This window comes from Nomascus leucogenys, chromosome 13, assembly GCF_006542625.1.
Source record: "Nomascus leucogenys isolate Asia chromosome 13, Asia_NLE_v1, whole genome shotgun sequence".
NCBI lineage: Eukaryota > Metazoa > Chordata > Mammalia > Primates > Hylobatidae > Nomascus > Nomascus leucogenys.
The window spans coordinates 33775236-33783695 of record NC_044393.1 but is presented as its reverse complement, the minus strand read 5'-3'; positions in this window follow the sequence as shown (position 1 = coordinate 33783695).

Below are 8460 nucleotides of genomic sequence, written 5' to 3'. Positions count from 1 at the left end.
TGTAATTCTAGCACATTGGGAGGCTGAGGGAGGATTGTTTGAGACCAGGAGTTCAAGACCAGCTTGGGCAACACAGCAAGACCCCATCTCTAAAAAATTTTAAAAAACTAGCCTGTGGTGGTGTGCACTGTAATCCTAGCTACTTGGGAGGCTGAGGCAGGAGGACTGCTTGAGCCCAGGAGTTTAAGACTGCAGTGAGTTATGATCACACCACTGCATTCCATTCTGGGTTACAGAGTGAGACGCTGTCTCAAAAAAATAAAGAAGAAGGAGAAGCAGGAGGATAAGGAGGAGGAAGAGGAGGAGAAAAAGGAGAAAAAAGAGGAGAAGAAGGAGAAAGAGAAGGAGAAGGAGAAACTGGTCCCTATGTAGGAGAAAAAGCAATCAATAAAAACTGTCCCTGAGGAAGCCCAGACATTAAACTTACCAGACAAAGACTTTAAATAATCCATTTAAAATACATGCTAAAGGAAAGCATGTATAAAGAACTAAAGGAAAGTAGAATGATTTCTCACCAGATAGATAATAACAAATAAAGGGATTTAAAATTATATTTATAAAAGGACCAAATGGAAATTTTGGAGTTGGAAATCACAATAACTAAGATTAAAAATTCACTAGAGGGGCATAACAGCAAATTGGAGCAGGCAACAAGAAAGTCAGCAAACTTGAAGTTGGGTCAATTGAGAGTAGTCAGTCTGAAGGACACAAAGAAAAACGAATAAAGAAAAATAAGCAGAGCCTCAAAGACCTATGGGACATCATCAAGCGTAATGCCATATGCATAACAGGAGTTCCAGAAGCAAAGGAGAGAAAGATTCAGAATATTTGAAGAAATAATTTGATGGAAAGACATTTACCTACACATCTAAGCAGCATAACAAACTCTAGGATAAACTCAGAGACCTACATGTAGACACATCATAATCAAACTGTTGAAACATGTGGAGAGAATCTTGAAGGCAGCAAGAAAAAAAATTACTCACCAGGTACAAGGAATCCCCAATAAGATTAACAGCTGATTTCTCATTAGAAACCATGGAGACCAGAAGGTGATGAAATGACACATTCAAAGCACTGAAAGAAATTGTCAATCAAGAATTCTATATCCAGCAAAGCTTTCCTTAAAAAACAAGAGAGAAATTAAAACATTCTCAGATAAGCAAAAACTAAGAGACTTTATTGTTAGCAAATCTGTTCTTTAAGAAATACTAAAGAGAATTCTTCAGGCTGAATAAAAGGACTCTAGACAGCAACTTGAATTCACAAGAAGAAATAAAGAACCCCAGTAAAAGGATACAGTAGAAATACATGTTATGTAAATATTTATATGTTTTTATAAACCTTTTTCCTCTTATCTGACTTAAAAGATGACTGTGTAAAGAAATGGTTATGAATCTATGTTGATGGTAATGCAGTCTATGTATGATAATCACAATAGAAAAGAAATAAAAGGCATCTATATTGGAAAGGAAAAAGTAAAACTATTTTTATTTGCCGATGACATCATCATGATCTTTATAAAATCCTAAAGATTTCACCAAAAAAAGCTAATAAGGCTAATAAAATGATTCTGCAAGGCTGCAGAATGTAAGATCAAAATGAAAAAATCAATTCTATTTCTGTGCATCAGCAATGAACAATCCAAAATGAGATAAAACTATTCCATTTATAATAGCACCAGAAAGGGTAAGATATTTAGGAATAAATTTAACAAAAGAAGCAGAAGACTTGTATACTGAAAACTATGAGACATTATTGAAAGAAATTAAAGATTTAAATAAATGGGAAGAAATCTGTGTTCATAATTGAAAGAGATAATATTGGCAATATTCTCCAAATTGATTTATAGATCATAGTAATTCCAATCAAAATCCCAGCTGACAATTTGGCAGATATTGATAAGTTGGTCCTAAAATTCATGTGGAAATGCAAGGGACCTAGAAAGGTCAAAATAATCTTAAAAAGGAAACATTGGCAGACTCATACCTTCCTATTTTGAAATCTGTTACAAAGCTCTAGCAGTCAAGACTATGTGGTACTGGCATAAGGATAGACATATAGATCACTAGAACAGAATTGAGAGTCCAGAAATAAGTAAATTCATACATTTATGGGCAATTGATTTTTGATAAAGATACTAAGATAATTCAATGGGGAAAAGAATAGTCTTTTCTTTTTCTTTCTTTTTTTTTTGAAACAAAGTCTTGCTCTGTCACCCAGGCTGGAGTGAAGTGGCATGATCTCAGCTCACTGCAACCTCCACCTCCTGGGTTCATGCGATTCTCCTGCCTCAGCCTCCTGAGTAGCTGGGACTACAGGTGTGTGCCACCATGCCTGGATAATTTTTTTTGTATTTTTAGTAGAGTTGGGGGTTTCACCATGTTGTCCAGGCTAGTCTCAAACTCCTTACCACATGATCTGCCCACCTCGGCCTCCCAGAGTGCTGGGATTACAGGTGTGAGCCACCACGCCTGGCCAAAGAATAGTCTTTTCAACAAATGGTCCTGGAATGACAGAATACAAAAGACTAAAGGTGGATTTTTATCTTAATCCAGATATGTAAATTGACTAAAAATAGATCAAAGTCTTAAATGTAAGAGCTAACACTATAAAACTCTTAGAATAAAATTTAGGAGTAAGTCTTCATTGCCTTGGATTAGGCAACGTTTTTTTCAATATAACATCTAAAGCACAAGCAACCAAAAGGAAAATTGAAGATGTTTGTATTCAAATAACACTACCAAGAAAATTAAAAGACAACCCACAGAATTGGAGAATATTTCCAAAACACATATCTGATAAGGGTCTAAATATCCAGAATATATACTCCTACAGCTCAGGAATTAAAAAACCACAACCCAATTTAAAAATGGACCAAGGGAGCCCGAGGCGGGTGGATTACCTGAGGTCAGGAGTTCCAGACCATCCTGGCCAACATGGTGAAACCCTGTTTCTACTAAACAAACAAACAGACAAATAGAAAAATTAGCTGGGCGTGGTGATGGGCACCTGTAATCTCAGCTACTTGGGAGGCTGAGGCAGGAGAATCACTTGAACCTGGGAGGCAGAGGTTGCAGTGAGCTGAGATTGCACCATTGCACTCCAGTCTGGGCTACAAGAGCAAATCTCCGTCTCAAAAAAAAAAACAAAAAAAAACCAAAGGATTTGTGTAGACATTTTTCCAAGGAAGATACACAAATAGGCAATATACACATGAAAAGATGATCAACATTATTAGTCTTTTGCAAATCAAAATTGGAATCAGATACCACTTCACATCCACTAAGATGGTATAATAAAAAAAAAGAGGGGCAATAACATGCTGGTGAAAATGTGGAGAAATTGGAACTCTCATATGTTGCTGTAGAAATGTAAAATGATGCAGCCCTTTTGGAAAATGATTTGGCGGTTCCTCAAAGAGTTAAACCTAGAATTCCCATGACTATAACCCATGAATCTCAATCCTAGTTATACACTCAATAGAAGTGAAAACACATATTCACACAAAAACTTGTACATGTATGTCCATAGCAGCATTATTATTACATGTATGTCCATAGCAGCATTACTCATATTAACCAAAAGGTAGAAACTATCTAAGTGTTCCGTCAACTGATAAATAGATAAGCAAAATGTGATGTAGCCATGCAATAGAATATTATTCGGCCATCAAAAAAATGAAATACTGATACAGTACTTTGTTAACTTTGTTGTGACAATGTGACAACATGGATGAACCTTGAAAACACAATGCTAGGTGAAAGAAGCCAGATTGAAAAGTCCACATATTGTACGACTCCTCATATAAGTCCAGAATAGGCAAATCCTTAGAAACATAAAGTAGATTAATGGTTGCTGGGGGCTTGTGGGAGGGGGAATTGGAAGTGACTGCTAATGGGTATGAGGTTTCTTCCTTTTTTCTTTTTTAATAGACTTTTTAAAGAGCAGTTTTCAATTCACCACAAAATTGAGTGGAAGGTACTGAGATTTCCCACATACCCTCTCCCCCCATATATGCGTGGCCTCCTCCACTATCAAAATCCCACACCAGAGTGGTACATTTGCTACAATCAGTGAATCTACATTGACACATCATTATCACCTAAAGGCCATAGTTTATATTAGGGTTCACTCCGGTGGGAGGTTTTTAGGGTGATAAAAATATTCTGGAAATAGATAGTGGCAATCGTTGCACAAACCACTGAATTGGATGCTTTTAAAAGGGTGAATTTTATAATATGTAAATTATCTCTTAATTTTAAAAAAGTTTTAGAACACTGCTAGACACAGGGTAAGCTCATTAAATACTAGCTGTTATTATTTTTTAACTTTTAAAATAAGGCTTAGGGGAATGGGGGAATAAAATTAACTGTTATTTGTCCTATATCGACCTCTGCTTGTTAGAGAAGAAAAAGCAGGAAAGAAAGAAGCAGAATAAAAATGACTCTCAAGTATGTGCGGCTCAGTGAAGACAGGTGATGGGCTCAAGGCACACTTAATCTGTGTAGGGGTAGGAACATGTTAAACCCATCTACCTCTGTCATCTGGAGTCCTTCCCCTGGCCAAGGCTGTTTCTCTTCTCAAACTGATTGAGTGTAGGACAACTCTTGCCAAGCACTCAGCTCCTCCAGCAAGCTCCAAGGAGTTAATCTTGACAGTGTGTTTTATCAGGGTTTGTGATCATCCTATTTCAGAGATGATTGGGTCACATTTCTCCATTAATGATCCTAAATTTAATGTTCTTATCTCTAAAATGGGTATCATCTATGTTCATGTTTGTTCAACTTGCAGTGATGTCACCTTTTCCTGATTGGACCTACAAATTTAATGCAATCTTGATTAAATCTCAGGAAATTTTTCTTTCTTTCTTTGAAAAAAAAGTCAATCTTATTCTAAAATTCACATGAAAACCCAGAGCAAAGAATAGCCAAGTAAAATCTTGAAGAAGAAATTAGGAGACTTCGCTCTAGCAGAGATGTATATTATAAAATCAGTAATTAAGGTAATGTAGTATTGGCACAAAGAGACCAATGGAATGTACAGAATCTAGAAACAGCCCCACCTGTATGTGATGATTTAGGACAAAAATGACCATGTAGTACAGTGAGGAAAAAGCAGACTTTTCAATAAATGGTAATAGGACAATAGGATGTCCATTTGGGAAAAAATAAATCCTTGATTCCTGTTAGGGGATGAATGTTTTTGTCCCCCTTACCCTTCACCCCACTCACTGCCAAATTCGTATGTTGAAGCACTAACACCAAATGTGATGATATTTGGAGATGGGATTTGGGGAGGTAAGGAGGTTTAGATTAGATCATGAGGGTGAGCTCCTCCTGATGGGATTAGTGCCCTTTTAAGAAGAGGAAGACAGAGAGATCTCTCTCTCTCTCTCCATGTGCTCACACAGAGGGAAGGCCACATAAGCACAGCAAGAATGTGGCCATCTGCAAACTTGGAAGGGGACCCTCACCAGAAACTGAATGTTGTGATCTTGGACTTCTCAGCCTCTAGAACTGTGAGGAATAAATGTCTGTTCTTCAAGACACTCAATGTATGGTATTTTGATATGGCAGCCTAAGCTAAGACAATTCCCTACCTCACACCATTAAATAAATAAATAAATAAATCCCAGGTGATTTGTGAATCTAAATTTGAAAATCAAAACAATAGGTAAATATATTCTTGTCCTTAGGTTAGGCAAAGATTTCTTAAATAGTTCAGAGAAACGCTAATCATAAAGGAAGATTGATAAACTGGACTTCATTGAAATTAGGAGTGTCTGTTTATCCAAAGACATTGTCAAAAAAGCAAAAGGTAAACTACAGAGTGAAAGAACGCATTTGCTGTATGAACAACCAAAAAAGGACTTGTCGAATAGAACATATAAAAAGTGCCTCCAGTCGTTAAGAAAAAGGCAACTCAATTTAAAAAGGGACAACACACCCAAACAAGCTCTTCACAAAAGAGAATATCCAAATGGCCAATAAACAAATGAAAATGTGCTCAGCTTCACTGGTTATCAGGGAAAGGAAAATTTAAACCTCAATGAGATATCTCTACAAATTCACCAGAATGGCTAAAAAGGAAAAGTCTGACAATACCAAGTATAAACAAGAATGTAGGGCAACTGAAATTTTTATACATCTTACTTTACATTGGTACAGCAGCTTTGGAAAATTGATAGTATCTAATAAAGCCAAATATATGCATACCCTATGGACTATCAATTCTACTCCTAGGTTTGTGCCTAATATAAATGAGTACCTACGTGCACCAGAAGACAAATACAAAGTGTTCATAGAATTCTACAAAAGCCCCAAACTGGGAACAATGTTAAAGTACATTGCCAGTAAAATGAATAAACAAATTGTAGTTTACTCATATATAGAAAACTAAAGAGCAACAAAAATAAACGAGCTTCTATTTCATGCAACAACGTGGATGAATTTCACAATTATAATTTTCAATGAAAGAAGCCAGACACAATACTGTACTGTACTGCATGATTCCATGTATATAAAGTGCAAAAACAGGCAAAATGAGTCCATGGTGTTAGAAGTCATGAGAGAGGTTGCTCTTTGGGGCAGGGAAGGGGAGGGAACATGAGGAGGGAGGGAATATGAAGAGTGACAGTCACTTAGTGTGTTACTTAATATCACTTTGATATTAAGCTGTACACTTAGGGTTTGTGCACTTTTCTGTATATGAATTGTACTTGAATAAAATGGCTTATTTTTGAAGCGAATAGACAATGATAATATCTACTACTGTGGGGAATATGTGAAAAAAAGAGTAATTGCTGAGATCACTGATTTCTACTTAAGTTCCAGGCACTGAGTAAATGCTTCCCAGAAGTGTAATAAGGACTAAGATTTTGAAATATTTCACTGGGATTTTCTTCTTTCCCTTTCCTTGTTCCTTAGCTTTCCCCCGAGAAAGCCAGAGGTATCAGTGGGGATCAAGAGTGTTACAGCAGGAGCTCAAGGGAAAAAAATTTATGTTGAACCTTGGACCTTCCAAATAGGAATTATGGGTTCCTCACAAAGAAATAATCTTGAAAGCCAGTGTTTTTTTTTTTAGAGAGAAGCTAATCTTCCCAACTCTTTAGGTTCCCATTGATACATGAAAAGCCTGGCCTGCTGGGCAGCAAGATGGATCCTGACTATAAGCAAGATGCACTTTCCTACCTATTTTTTCATAGGTAGAAAAAAATCTAGGCTAAGTTGTTAGGGATGTCCTGTGTGTCTAGGAAGGAAGATCAGGGAAGAGAGAGAAGTCAGGGAAAGAGAAGTAGAGAGAAGGAAGTAGAGAAGAAGTAGACAGAGGAGAAGCAAGATCCCCAGGAGCTTCTTACACACACACACACACACACACACACACACACACACACACGCACAGAGATCCATTAGAGAAAGTAAAGCCTGCATCATTTGTGCACATGTGTGCATCATGGTAAAACCTAGCCCTACACACACAAGCTCTCATTTCATCCTCTTAACAATCTTGTTACCCCTATTACTGTTTCCATTTTTCACAAGTGGAAAGAGGTTTAAAGAGTGATGTGCTTGCTCAAAGTCGTAGCTGGGCTCCAGCACATTGCTCTCCTCTGTGATGTTGCACTATTCATAAAACACTTAGTGGAGCATCCAGCATGTTAGAAGATATTATTGTTATTATCGTCTCAGTCCTTCCTCCCAAGTAAATTAGTAGAGTACATTACCATTAGAAATCAGAGGACTCAGATTCTAGAAAGACCTAATTCTGCTACCAATTAACTAGAAGCCCTTGGACGGTGGCAACAGCTAATGCTTGCCTAGGTTCCTTACTGATCACCACGCCCCATCCTGCCTGCCCCTTCTTGAGGGGGTCCCTTAAAGGTGATGTGGGGAGAGGTCAGTGCCATCCTGGCTTGCAGATAAGAAACCTGGGAGACTTGAGCTGCTTGCCTTAACAAGGTTTGTGATACAGCAGGTCACTGCTCCTCCCTGGGCCTCAGTGTCCCCATCTGTAAAATGGGGAGAAGGGCACATAGGATGGACAATTTCTAAACTCTTTCCCCTGATTAGAAGTTTCTGGAGTGCAAAAGAAAGAGAAAAGGGAGAGGAAGAAGGAAGAGAGACAGAGTGTTAAAGGAGTGGTTTGGATTTCAGCTTTTATTTTTTTAGGCCATAATGAGAAAAGATTCAAACCAGATGTTGTCTTAGTGACTTGAAGTAGCTGAGAGTGGAACTGTGTTGTGATAATACCACATTAGCATGAAGCAATATATCTATCAACAGTCCCAGTCAGAATAAAGCAGTTGGCATTTCCAGGGACTGAGTCCCCACGCTTGAGTTCAGCCTTTGAAAGGACCTCAGACCCCAACTGGGTTTCCAAACTCTTCCAGGAAGGGCCCATTCTTCAGACAGTATCCAACCCCCAGCTCTCACTGGACCCCAATCATAGGGGAAGGCA